The 14,839-nt window shown below is 37.8% G+C and overlaps 1 protein-coding gene across 19 annotated transcripts in view; it reads right to left on the bottom strand.

Moving 5' to 3' along the window:
- The window catches only part of MAGI2 (membrane associated guanylate kinase, WW and PDZ domain containing 2), a 1,141,222-nt gene that overhangs the window by 333,033 nt on the left and 793,350 nt on the right, over positions 1–14,839 (bottom strand). The window lies entirely within an intron of this gene.

The following is a 14,839-nucleotide window of genomic DNA, read 5'->3' as shown; positions in this document are numbered from 1 at the left end:
TTTATTTTTCTTACTACTCAAGTCTGTACTTTTTTCTTGAGATGTAATGCATTCAGCTTAATTATTCAGAATTTCTGAAGCTAAATTTTTTGTTTCTTACATAACTGTTCTTGGCCATTTTGAATTGTTAACTTCCCATTTTCTCTTAAATAATAATGTATGTATAAACCTGTACATAAGAACAAACAAATACAGAACTCCACATCACATGGCACTTTAAAGGGGTGACTTAAATTTGACCCAAATTTTCAGCTTTGTAATGATCAGTTTTCACCAAAAAAGGGAAAATTAAGACAGTTATTTTTAAACAAGTACACATTCCTCGACAGCTAACCACTGAGGCTGTGTCCAGACTCAGGGGTTTTTTCGAAAAAAGTAGCCTTTTTTCGAAAAACCTTCACCTGCGTCTAGACTACAACCGCGTTCTTTCAAAATTAAATCGAAAGAACGCGGCTTTTCTTTCGATGGCGGTAAACCTAATTTCACGAGGCAGAACACATTTTTTCGAAAGTGCTCTTTCGAAAAAAGGTGTTCTTGAATGCAAACAGGGGTTTTTAGAAAGAGAGCATCCAGACTGCCTGGGTGCTCTCTTTCGAAAAAGCGGCTTGCTTTTTTGAAAGTTCCGCTTGCAGTCTAGACGCTCTTTTTCGAGTATCTTTCGAAAAAGCCTCTTTCGAAAGAGGCTTGCAGTCTAGACATAGCCTGAGACCCTGAAAGTGAAACTGACAACTGCATTTCCTATTTCTAAAGAAAGAATAGTTATGTAATGAATTCCAGAAAATATTATTTGGTTTAATTTGTCAGTGAAGTTAAGGTGGTACTTTAAGCTAAGAGTTATATCCCCAAGATTACCCATCTGTTGCTAAACTCTTAAGGATCTCCTTAATGTGACAAAAGCAGGAAGAGAATATAGGACAGCCAGATGGGGATTGGAGATAGTAGACAAAGAGAAGGACATGATGGGTTTGGGGCAGGGATACAAGGAGCGCAGACTACAATATGCTGCTGTACAAGGTGGAGAAAAGACTTGGGTCCAAGGTTTTAATTCATAATTACTTAGATAAGCTAGATGACTTCAAGTCACCAAGGCTTGATCAAATACATCTTAGAATACTCAAGGAGCTGATTGACGAGATCTGAGCCATTAGCTATTATCTTTGAAAAGTCAAGGAAAACAGGCTAGATGATGCTTGGTCCTGTCTTGAATGCGGGGGACAGGACTTGATGACCTCTCAATTTTCCTTCCATAAACTCAGGCACTCCAGCATCTTGGAGCCAAAAAAAGATTCTGGCTCAATTAGCGGAAGGGTCTCCAACCAAACTCCCCAGGTCTTCAGCATGGAATTTAGGTTTCAGTACTGTAGAGTATTCTAAACTAAATAAAGCCTTAAATTAGCATGGCCAAATTTGTGATATTTGATGTTTTCCCACATGTCTCAGTTCCTAGAGTCAGCTAATTACATAAGAAACTCAGATTTCTCTTTAAAAATTTCTAGGCTTTTTGGTCATGGAGAAAGCTTGAAGACATTACCCATTAAATGATTAAATACCAGAAGTCAAATAAAATACTTTCAAATATATTTTTTAAATTGTCATGATTTTAAGTCACTCATGATTCCGAGGTAATGACTTAGGATTTTTGAGTGTTTATGTCTGACAAGTCTGCTAAAACAAAGAGAAAATTAAGAGCTAACTTGATTGCTGTTTATAAATATCAACATGAGAAGATTTCTGATAGCAGTGGTCTCTTAAGCTGATAGACAAAGAACATACATAAGAACATAAGAATGACCATACTGGGTTCTGATATTCATCTAGCCCAATATCTTGTCTTCCAAGAGTGGCAAATGCCAGATGCCCCAGTTAGAGTGAACAGAACAGGTAATCATCAAGTGATCCCTCTGCTAACATCCATTTCCAGCCTATGACAAACAGAGGCTAGGGACACCATTCCTAACCATCTTGGCTAATAAGTATTGATGGGCCTTTGCTATACAAAGATATAACAAAAGCCAATGGCTGGAGACTGAAGCCAGATTAGAGAAAAGGAGTACATTTTTGTAGAGAGGGCAATTAACTACTGGAACAAATAACAGCTAATTTTCCATCACTTGAAATCTTAAAATCAAGGTTGGATGTCTTTCTGACAGGTATGCTCTAGGCCCACCTGAAGCTATGAGCTTGATGCAAAAACCACTTGGTGAAATAAATGGCTTGTGTTACACAAGTGGTCAAATTAGCTAATCATAATGCTAGTGGGGCTCCAAATAAACACACTGAGGAGTTTTAGTAAAAAGGTGCCAATTTAACACCAAAAAGTCACTCTTTAGGACAGAACTAGTTTAATTTTTCATTATATAATCTCTCTTGACTGGATAGCTAAGTCAAGCTCTTCAGACAATGAGATCTTCAATGTGTTTGGCATGAAGTTTCCTATAATTATGGAAAACACCCAGGCCATACCTACATGTCATTTAATGCATGTATCTTCCATTGAAGTCAATAGGCTTTGCACAAGATCGATGGTGGAACCTACCTATGGATTTTGGGTTGAAAGGCAAGCTTTTCTGACCGAAACATCTAAGAAAATGATGAAGAGAGAGCATCACTGTGAAAGGCACTGGGAGATGAATTATGCAAAATAGTGTAGAAAAACCTGCTGAGAACTGGGTCTTGAAAAGAATCATGGATTCATAGAATGGTAGAACTGAAAGGGACCTCATCAGGTCCGATCCCCTGACCTTATGGCAGAACCAAGCACTATCTAGATCAGTGTGAGCAAAAATTTTTTGCCAGGGGCCACTTCAAAAATTTGTGAAGTGGCCCCAGGCTGCACTGGAAGGGGCGGAGCCTCAAATGGAAGGGGCGTGACCAGGATGCTTCCGGGCTTCCCCATCCACAGAACATGATTTATCTAGGGGTGGGGTAGAACCTTTGCCCCCCCCCCCCAGGTCCCATGCTCCCCAACACCCAGGCCAATTAGGGCCAGGGCGTGGGAACATGTGAAGCCTCCTCCCACCCTGCCAGGAACAAATAATGCTTCTACGTACCACGTGCCCCTTGCAAGGCAGGGGCAGGGTGGAAGAAACTTTGCACGCTCCCCAGCCCCAGGCCAATTAGGGCCTGGGGGCAGGAGAGCACGCAAAGTGTCCTCCTGCCCTGCCATAAGCGAGTGGCGTTTCAAAGCTGTGTGTGCTCCTGGCAGGGGGGAGGAAACTTTGTGCGCTTGCCTATTTGGCCTAAGCATGGTGAAGTGGCAGGGCTTCCGTGGGCCAGATCAACCTGTTTGGAGGGCCAGATCTGGCCCACAGAGGCCCTTTTGCCAACCCTTATCTAGATCGTCCCTGACAGATGTCTATCCAACCTTCTCTTAAATACCTCCAGTGATGGAGATTCCACAACCTCCCTAGGCAATTTATTCCAGTATTTAACTTCTCTGGAAGTTTCCCCTAATGTCCAACCTAAATCTCCCTTGCTGTAATTTAAACCCATTGCTTCTTGCCCTATCATCAGATGCCAAGGAGAACAATTTGCCTCCCTCCTCCTTGTAACACCCTTTTAGATACTTGAAAAAAGCTATAATGTCCCCTCTCAAGAATTGATTTTAAAGATCAATCAACTGACTCTCAGGAATTGTAACTAACATCAGCACACTAGGGTAACTTAATAAACCTGTTTCTTAGATTATCTTCACAGTAAAAGGAAACACACAAGACTAAACAAAGAAAACTACTTTCCAATACTAAGTTTATCCATTTGTGTATTTTTAGTGTCTATGAACAACACTGAATATCTTCATTATTTCAAGTAGCGATCTGCTGAGGAACAGCATCAGGCACACAGCCCCACAACTATGACTGCTCAGTCTGACAGAGCACTCTGCCTGATAGGTTGAAGTTAGCAGGCTAATTCTTAAATCCAGCTGTAGCTGGCTGGCTGCTCATTGGTGCAGATACCTGAGGATTCTCTGCCTCCCCGTGCTTGCTTCACTCCTAGCCCTGATCTTGCCTGGTCCCTGTGTTCCTCCAGCCTAGACTCTGCCCTGCATATGGCAATGATCCAGACCTTTCTCAATCTCACTCTTATCTCTCAGAACCAATTCTGCTCCTGATCCTGAGCTCTGATTCCTGGCTCTGAATCTGTCTTGGCCTTTGGTTCTGGCATTCAGACTTTAACTCACTCTGGGCAGTTTGCCTGGTTCACGCTATGGCCACAAGGCCAGACTGCTCATGGCCCCATCTCCTTACAGAAAGGAAGATTTTTCCCAAATCCTGAGGCTGAATCTGAACAAAGTATCAATATGATCATATCTGAACTTCTTACATAGGCCCTAGAAATGTTAATTCATATGAATAGCTGCTCCAGATAGTACAGTGTTATAGATGTACATAGATATTTGAAAGACAGAAAATATGCTTACCAACAAGTTAATACAGAATGCTGTACATGTTTTATAACACATTGGTTCTAACATTAATTATCTACTATATAGTTGAGAGAGTTTATGCATCTTGAAAAGAACTGATTTTAAGAATCAGTCTTAAAGGTGCACACCAAATTATACCAAACTGCATACCAATCTTATATTTTGAGTTTGATCCCTGCCCAGACAGACCTAAGCAACACTGGGTAAATCATCTAATTACTTTATATTTTGAGTCTGTCTGTATATCAGTCCTTCCATCTACAGGTCTATTTCTTCAAGAACTCCCTCTAAACAATAAGTGTTAGGACCACCAAACTTGCTATGAGCTTCCTCTTATCATAACTGAAGTCAAGGTCAGGGTATGGTCGTGCCTGGACAATGGGATGTGCCTAGAATGTTTCCCATCAAATGGAAAGGGAGGGCTATGACAGCAGAGACAGTTCAATGTCTACCATGCCTCCATCACTCTAGTAAAGTATATATTTTGATGATTCTAGCAATGTATTCACATAGCAATATGCTTTATTAAAAACTGACTAACTATTGAAGGCATACTATACTAAATTATTGGTAAAGAAACTGTTCCATTCTGCCTGATATAAAAAGTTTTAAGAGTTCAATCTTTCTAGATTCTGTTGTCAATATTTTACATATTGCCTTGGAAGAATTAGATTTTTTTTTGGCAAACATCTATAAATATGCACGCACACATAGATGAAAAAAATATTTCTATTCCAAAAACATATACAGACAGGCAAATTAGAAAAACTGCTGCTTGAAAATGTATTAAAAGTTTGATTTAAGGATATTTACTTTGTATATTTTGACATGTGATATTGACAAATTGTGTTTTAAATGTTATAAAATGTTTAACTTTTTGAAGTATATGTCTTCTCTTATTGAATATTGTTTGAGCTGCATTCTTGTCTACTATGCCCCCTATAATTTCCTGAAACTGAAAATTTCAATAGATAAAAAATGTGAATTACATATAAAATTGAATTCTGTCAAACTGGTGTGTACATATTTACATTAAATATTTACATATTTTGGCACTTTAGTAAGGTGCACACTTTTCAAAGGGACTGAGTTTCCCCTGTAGTCATTAAACACTAAGGATTTCCAGCACCTCTAAATATCATGTATTTAGTATCAGTTTCTCAATACGCATTCAGGTACCTATCCTGGGCTCCCAAGACAGAGCATGTTTGCCTTAATAACCTTCTATGGAAAAAAATGATTGTATAAAATGGAAAAAAACCTAGAACAATAACGTGCAATTTCAAAATGTGTTGAAGTGAGATTATACCAACAGCATTCAGGGTAATAAAAGTATGGCTAGAGATTCTGTATTTAAATTCAATATTGGTCTATACATTATTGTCTTTTTAACAGCAGTATACATTTGGCATTCCTTAACAGGGAATCATATAACAGTGTGGCAGAAACCCAGATTGTATGCTCTGCACAATCCCAGAACACAAGAGCAGAGCTGCCAGCTCAGATTGTCTCCTTTTGAAGAGCTAGTCCCAATAGCAACATTTAAAATCTGTGGAGAAAGTACAATTTTGGAATTCAAATAAAAAATTCAAATGCTTTTTAAATGTGGTGATGGGAACATGTTGCTTGAAAGGAATAAATCCTAGATAAAAGCCACAAGCAAGTTCCTTCTATGAGTTGTAAAGCTTTTAACACTTTATTTGGTATAGTAGAAGTCTGTGTATTTGAACATATGTGATGCTGAAATAATTTCTGGCAAAAATGATGTTTTAAAATAGTGGCTAAGTCATTCCTTAGAATGACTAAATCCACTGTGGCAATATTTCAATCTGTAATCCTGCAAAATCCAGTGCAAAAGCTCATCTGATGTCACACTGTCACGTGAAAGGAAGAGCACAACAAAAGCTGAAAAGCAATATTCTCAATTCAAAATTCCCTTCCTGGTTACCCAGGATAGTAACAAATTTTGATATTCTGCTGTCCCTATATATTTTCTGAGAGTGACATTACTGGGAGTTCTGCATACATGGGGAGAGTGGAATAACAAAACAGAATAAGAAGAGATCAGAGGCCAAGGTGATGACTTTGGAAGACATGTCTAGGTTATCTGGATAGATATACTATGTAGACAGGAAAAGAGAATTTTGAAGAAAATGTCAGTATTAAGCTGAGCAAAGTGAGGAATTTTTTTAAAACTCTGAAGTATGTTTAACTAAGTCTTCTGTATGCAATACTTTGTATACAATACAAATACACAGTATAATTAATTTTATTTGTATCAGAATTCTCTTCAGCAACACTTACATTTGTCTTGCAATCTTAATAGCTCCACGTGTTATTTTAAAATGTGTTACTGCTTTTTCCAAGAAACACAGCCTCCTTTACATTTATGGTAACAATGCCTAACAATTACTTCAGTGACAGCTATGCATGCTCATTTTCTCAGGAAAGGAGTAGATTTCTGGCATCATGTTTCTCTCTCAAGTGAAGGTCTAAAAAGAATAAACGAACAGCTAGTGCACCTTAAGTATCCTAGCCAGCCTCTCTACCAACATGATCATTAGAATAAATATCCCAAGGAGAGAAAACAAGCTATTATGTTATTTTCCAGCTTCTGGTTAGCTCAAGCAGACTGAATCTCAGGAAAAAAAACAAAGTAAACATGAGAAGAATATCTCAATGATGATAATTGGCAGAGAAGAGGTTTATTTTTAAATGTCCACTGTAATCAAGGGAGGAGAGCCAACACAGGTGCAACACTCTCACAAGCCATCAATTAGCCACAACTAATGCCACAGTCATTCAGCAACAATTATACAGGACAGAAGGGTGGGGGGACTTATTATCATATGCATAAGCAATGCAACAGAAGCATTACTTGCATGCAAGTTTTAAACCTAGACTGTATGCCTATCAGCTGCTCTGTTTGAAGGGGAAAAAAAAATCACATCAATATAATTAGGTGTATTTTTTTGTTGGAGAAATAAAATCTCATATAAATAAAGGTCAGGTGTAAGAGACCCCATACCATAAACATCCATATATAATTGTTTTATACATTAATAATTAAAATTTTCCTTCTTTTAACATGAGTAAAACATTTGATTAATTTTGTTAGGGAAATATACAATTTATCCAGATTATATATAAAAATATTTTAAAATGTCTATTCTAATATAATTTTCACTATAACAGAATGAATTGTTGGCATTTTTTATTTCACCCATACTACAAAAATGCAGTGAAGTTTCCCAAAACTGATGGAGGGAAGGAAGTAAATACAAATTTATCCTTCTCAAGATTCTCTTGACCCAAATCCTTAAGACCCGCAAACTCAATCTTGTGAAGCATGAATAGTGCATGAAGCAGAAAATGATGTACTCACTAAAATACACAATTGTACATGTGTACATAGCAAGAGAAGAACATGCTAACACTTAAAAAAAGGAAGTAAAACAGAAGCAAAGGCAAGATCCAGCTGTAAAAAGACTCTTCTTTCCCCCATATCTCTTTAATTTATCAACCAATTTTGATACAATTTGAAATGAAGTTCATTATTTCTTTGTTAGAAACCTCTCATATTTTGTGCCCCTAAACTGTAGCTTAGTTAACTTATGCCTTTATCTGGCACTGGTCTCCTCTGCCTCTTTCATTAATAGGAAATGTATTTAAACGGTTTCAAAATGTTATTGTTGTCTGGCAACCATCCCATCTCTCTTCTTTCCTTAGACTGGTGAATGTGCATATTCTGCTGAGGAAGTATGAGTTATTAATGGTTAGGAAAATTCCACGCAATCTTTGTCTTATCTGCTTCAGCATTATTAGCCACCTGTCTATTTGTGCTCTTACCTTCATGGCGATTTTCCACATTGCAGCAACTAGAATGGAAGTCTTAGTCTGTGTCAGCAAAATATTATTTAAACCAGAAAATTTCCTTCTGGTTGGGCTACTATTAAGGTAAAACGAATGTTATTGCTTGTGCTGCACACAGGGCTAAATTTGACACTGACTGAACTCCCTGAACAATTCCACTAAAATCAATAGGACACCATGAAGTGCAAAACAATGCAGGAATTAGCAAACCTGAACTCAACACCAAGTTTTTTCTCCCATTCACTGCAAGAGGTGAGTAGAATTGTGCTTCCTACCCAACTGCAGTTGTCACTCTGGGACTCTGGCGTAGCTATTTGTTTTAAAATCTGCTTTGACAATCAGCTATTCATTCAAGAACACTACATCTTTCACAGGACTGTGAAGAGCTTCAAAAAGATCTCACAAAACTAAGTGATTGGGCAACAAAATGGCAAATGAATTTGAATGCTGATAAATGCAAAGTAATGCACATTGGAAAAATAATCTCAACTATACATACAATACGATGGGGACTAATTTAGCTACAACTACTCAAGAGAGAGTTTGGAGTCATTGTGGATAGTTCTCTGAAAACATCCACTCGGTGTGCAGCGGCAGTCAAAAAAGAAAAAAGAATGTTAGGAATCATTTAAAAAGGGATAGTGAATAAGACAGAGAATATCTTATTGCCTCAATATAAAACCATGGTACGCCCACATCTTGAATACTGCCTCCAGATGTGGTCACTTCATCTCCAAAAAGATATATTGGCATTGGAAAAGGTTCAGAAAAGGGAAACAAAAAAGATTAGGAGTTTGGAATGGGTGCCATATGAAGAGAGATTAAAAAGACTTGGACTTTTTATATTAGAAAAGAGGAGACTAAGGGGGGATATGATAGAGGTCTATAAAATCATGACTGGTAGGGAGAAAGTGAAAAAGAACATTATTTACTTATTCCCATAATACAAGAACTATGGTCACCAAATGAAATTAATAGGTAGAAGTTTTAAAACAAAAACAAAAGTTTTTCTTCACACACCACACAGTCAACCCGTGGAACTTCTTATCAGAGGATGTTGAGAAGACTAAGACTATAACAGGGTTCAAAAAGGAACTAGATAAATTCATGGAGATTAGGTCCATCAATACTTATTAACCAGAATAGGCAGAAATGGTGTCCCTAGTCTCTGTTTGTCAGGGGCTCAGCATGGATGACAGGACAGAGATCACTTGATGATTACCTGTTCTGTTCACTCTCTGGGGAGTATGTGTGTTGGAGGGGACTGGTCTGCTTCCTCATTCCTCTAGACTTTGTTAGTCCTTTTTTTAGGCATTCCTAAGGGGTCCGGGTTAGTTGCCGCAGTAGGGGGTAGGACAAAGGAGGTTTTGAAACGCAACACTAATTGATTAACTTTTGTATCTATACACAACTAGTGATGTTTATTTTGCATTGTACTAGAGCAGGCTTGAGCAATAAGCAGCCCATGGGTCAGACTAATTTTACCCTGATTAGCCCCTAGCAGGTTGCTGGCACTTCTTTTACCTGTGTTTCTTCAGGTATGGCCACTTGCAGCTCCCATTGGCTGCACTTTGCTATTCCCAGCCAATGGAAGCTGCAGGGACAGCAATCCACAGCCTCTGGGAGCTGCAAGCAGCCATCCTTACAGACACACAGGTAAATGAAGTATTGTCAGCTTGCTAGGGGCTAACCTGGCAAACTGCATCCAGCCCCTAGGTCACTTATTGTCCACCCCTGTACAGAAGTGTATGGGTTACACTCATTTCTTAACTAATAAATCAAATAGCATTATTAAAGACTGAGATCATATAGTCTGGTACTAAAGTTGGGGAGCCATGGTTTAAATTATCTGCATACTGAATAACAGTTTATACAATTGGAACAAGATCCTTAAGTTGCTAATCAGGAAAAGACTTGATTTTTCATAAAAATATCAGAATGTACAAAATCCCTAGAGGGAAAAAAAAAAGAATTTTCTCATGTTAACAGAGATGTCTAGCTACTGCTAACAAAAATATAAAAAAGAAAAATAATACTGCTTAAATTCCAGCCAACAGAAAGAAAAATGTTCTGCTTAAAATGAAAAATTATACTAGCTAGACAGAAGCATAAATAAAGTTTTTATTTCTCAAAATCTAGGGCTCTGATCCTTCAAATACTTACAAATGTGTTTACCTTTAGTCCCACTCAAAGTGACTGAATGACCACAAATTTAAGGATAAGCACGTATGTGTTTTCCGGCTTGAGACCTAATCTAGGTTTTTAAATATATGCAATATCAAAGGACAATAATGTCATCTGTAACTGTACAAGCAAATGATACATTAGATAGCCATATAGTACTTGGTAATTCAAACATAATTTGGTTTATACTGTGGACTCTGAAGAAATGAATCCTGGGTCTGATATAACTGCATGTAGAGCAGAGAACTGCACATTAGGGGTACGTCTATACTGCATTCCTCTTTCGAGAGAGGAATGCAAATGCAGACGAGCGAAATTGCAAATGAAGCGTGGATTTGAATTTCCCGTGCTTCATTTGCATAATGGCGTCCAGGCGCTTTTTCGAAATCCCCTCTTTTGAAAAAAAACTCCACTGTCTAAATGGGGTTATTTAGAAACCCCCCCCCCCCATCTTTTGAAATAACCCTTAAACCTCATTTTTTAAGGAGAAAGGTTTATTTAGAAAGAAGGTTATTTTTTCAAAATAATCCCATCTAGATGGCATTTTTTAATAGTGTATTTTGAAAAAACGCCCAGACGCCATTATGCAGGAAATTCAAATCTGTGCTTCATTTGCAATTTTGCTCGGCTGCATTTGCATTCCTCTCTCGAAAGAGGAATGCAGTGTAGATATACCCTAGGGCTATGTCTAGACTGGCATATTTTCCGCAAATGCTTTTAACGGAAAAGTTTTCTGTTAAAAGCATTTTCGGAACAGAGTGTCTAGATTGGTACGGACGCTTTTCTGCAAAAGCACTTTTGCAGAAAAGCGTCTGTGGACAATCTAGATGCGCTTTTCCGCAAAAAAGCCCCGATCGCCATTTTCGCGATTGGGGCTTTTTTGCGGAAAACAAATCTCAGCTGTTTACACTGGCCCTTTTGTGCAAAAGTTTTGAGCAAAAGGGACTTTTGCCCGAACGGGAGCAGCATAGTATTTCCGCAAAAAGCACTGATTTCTTACAGTAGGAAGTCAGTGCTTTTGCGGAAATTCAAGCGGCCAGTGTAGGCAGCTGGCAAGTCTTTCCGCAAAAGCAGATGATTTTGTGGAAAAACTTGCCAGTCTAGACGCAGCCTAGCTGTCAGATACAATACCACTAGTCTGTATGAAAAAAGCAAGAGGAGATGGGGAAGAGATGATCAGAACTGTAGAGAAAAGAAATTTAAGTTAGTAAAATTCCTAAAGCATTTGAAAAACAAAAACAATCTCACCAAAATCTACTATTCTATGAAACACAAAACCTGCACAAAGGTTTTTCACTAAACATTAAATTGTATTCTGTAGCACGGAAAAAATGATTTCACATCTAAAAGAAAATATTTTCTCAATTCATAGTTCTGGAGTTTGAGTTCATCTCCAAAGGCTAGATCTTTCTAAGATTCCTTCTGGGTACTCTCACTCTAATTCCCCACCTCTATTTTCAAGACTTTATTATGCCAGTAATGCTTTTTGTCCCTGCATTTTTTTATGTCTAATATTCTCCCATGTGACTTTAACAAATGACAAACTCAACTATTTTACTATGTATACTCCGACATACCAATATTCTCAGCATATCTAGATTCACACACACAGGCTCTTATAGCCATCTAATTCTACTACAAATTCCACTGTTAATTCTGAACACATAGGTCATTACCCCATCTCTAAGAATGCCCTTCAGCATTCTGGTTCCCACAGTAAATACCCATGCCAGGAGCTCTCAACCTTCTTTACATCACACACCACCTTAGCATTTTTTTATTGGGGCCCCTGCTTCCTTACAACCATAAGAAGATATCGCTGCCTAGTGTTGCTAATATGTTTGGCCCAGTGGCTCCTTCATGATGGAAATGCATCCAGGCCAAATCTGAGCATGTGGCATTGATAAACTTGCAGGCTGACTCACCCACTTTTACTAATATTCTATGCCCCCTAGAAAGTTTGACATATTCTTCTGCCGCAGGTCGAGAATCTCTGATCTAAGCTAGTGACTTCCACTCAGACAAATGTATTTCTTGGAACACTTAACAAGCAACTACGATGGTTTTTCCTCACACAACACTTAAGCTGCTGACAGCAAAAGGATATCATTCATCAAAAGTCTGTGTCTTTCTAAAGAGCGGCTTAATTTATTAATATTTAAATCCATCACATCTTGAGGTCAAAACATACTCAGGTATGTTCTTCATCCTTGGCAGAACTTCAATTAAGAGGGATTGTCTAGGAGCACTGAACCAATGTCATGCTAAAAGTATTGGCATCATGCAAAAATAAAAAGTAAATAAAGGTCACAAAGTAAAATATGTTACATCTCTGTGTAACAGCCCAGATGATAAGAGGCAGAAGCTCACATTGATAGAGAAAGTTCTGAACCAAAAAACCAGGGCCCAGCACCCAAGAACAATGAAGAAATTTAGATCAGTATCTGAACTCTGCAGCCCTGGCCTGTCAGGGCTCAAATATACTAACACAAAAGATTAAACATATTGGCAAAAGTGTTTATAAAAAAACCTGCATTAAAGACGTATCAAATAAAATAAGATTTGAGAAGCTGCTACAAAAATTAGCAGATTATGTACCCAGTAGGAAAACATTTTTAATGACTAGCAGAAAATACGTAAGAGGATTGTACAAACTGGCAAACTTACTGCCAAAGGACAGAAAATGGTTTTTCCTTCTAAACTCACTAACCCTACGGATGAAATCATATCCTTGATCTTCTTAAGCAAATTTTAAACGAGTCCATTTTGAAGATTAATTTTTAAAAAGAAGAAAGTGATTTGTTCCTTTTTTCTCTTACTGCTAATGGTAAGAGTTACCATGAGCAACTCCAAGGGAAGGAGAAAAAAACAAAAATGAAGGTGGCTGAAAACATTGCCCCACAAGACTCCTATGTTAAATCTACCATGTATCATAACCATTTAGAAGTCAAGATTGAAAAATTAAGGACATACAATAGGATTACTGATCACCTATTATGATTGAAAGAATATTTCTTTAGGGACTTCAATATTTTATTCTGTCTTCACATATATGAGGTTCCGTAAGTATGCACAACGTAAGTATGATAAAAGTCCATATTGCAAATTATTTTTTGTGTGAGTTCAACTGTCATGAGAGGAATTTTCCTTTAAGCAAGAAAGTTCTTGGAAAAACATTAGAAGTTTCCTTTTGTTCCCACACCACATAATACTTAAAGATTAGGAGTCCATAAGAGCCCATGAACACTCATGATACCATCTACATTTTTTGTTAATCTCTAAGGTGCTGCAAGACTATTTGTTATTTTTTAAGTTTTTTCAGTTACAGACTAACACTGCTATCCCTCTGAAAGTTTTAAAAGGTGGACATTTTTCAACTGGGAATCTCAGACCTTTTAAAAAACAATTAAGCTTCACAACCTCTGTGTAAGTATTTTATTCACACAACACAGAGTGATTTGCCTTATCTCACTTAGGGCTCGTCTAGACTACGCGGAAGATTCTGCGGGAATTTGCATATCTTCTTCTGATCTCACTTTCAAAAGCAGAGCTTTCAAAAGTGAAAGTAGTCGGGACGTGTCTTTTCGGCAACCCACCCCCTTTTTTGAAAAGCCACTCTTCCTCAAAAAATAAGGTTTACGTGGCTTTCTGAAAAAAGGGGGGGGGTTGCTGAAAAAGCCGTGTCCCAACTACTTTCACTTTCGAAAGCTCTACTTTTGAAAGTGAGATTGAAAGACGATATGAAAATTCCCGCAGAATTTGTATATCCTCTTTCGAATCTTCCGCATAGTCTAGACATAGCCATAGGGTATATCTACACTGCAACCCTTGTGCTATGCAGATTGTGTACCTTATTTTCCGGTAATTTTGAAATAATGCCAAATTTTGAAATAAAGCACTATTTTTACAAGTCCCTTAATCCTCGTGGAATGAGAGTTACAGGGACGCTGGAACTGCATGCCCGTTATTTTGAAATATATTACAAAATAATAGGCGCATTTAAAGATGCAGTATCCCAAAATTGCGCTGCTGTGCAGACATAGTCATAGAGAACCAAGGGCACCACCAGGATTAGAACCTGACTCCTAGCTGCCTATCTATAGCCACTTTCTTATACTTCTTCTCCTTGAGTTTAGCACTTTCAAAACATTAAGACATTTCTAGTAGTGTCTAAGTGGCAAGTGAGGGGTAATATTAGGGTGCAACAATAAGTACTTATATTAACAGTACTCCAAGGCAGTCCAATGATTGCTAAATAGAGAAAAGTGGATACTCTTTCCTTACTTGTATGCATTTTTGTCTTTGCAATTATTTACATTTAGGATTAGTACTATAGACCTATAAGGAGTTCAATAT

Source organism: Pelodiscus sinensis, chromosome 1, assembly GCF_049634645.1.
Source record: "Pelodiscus sinensis isolate JC-2024 chromosome 1, ASM4963464v1, whole genome shotgun sequence".
In the NCBI taxonomy this organism is placed as follows: domain Eukaryota; kingdom Metazoa; phylum Chordata; order Testudines; family Trionychidae; genus Pelodiscus; species Pelodiscus sinensis.
Note: the sequence above shows the minus strand (reverse complement) of the source record. Positions and strands in the feature narration are given on the sequence as shown.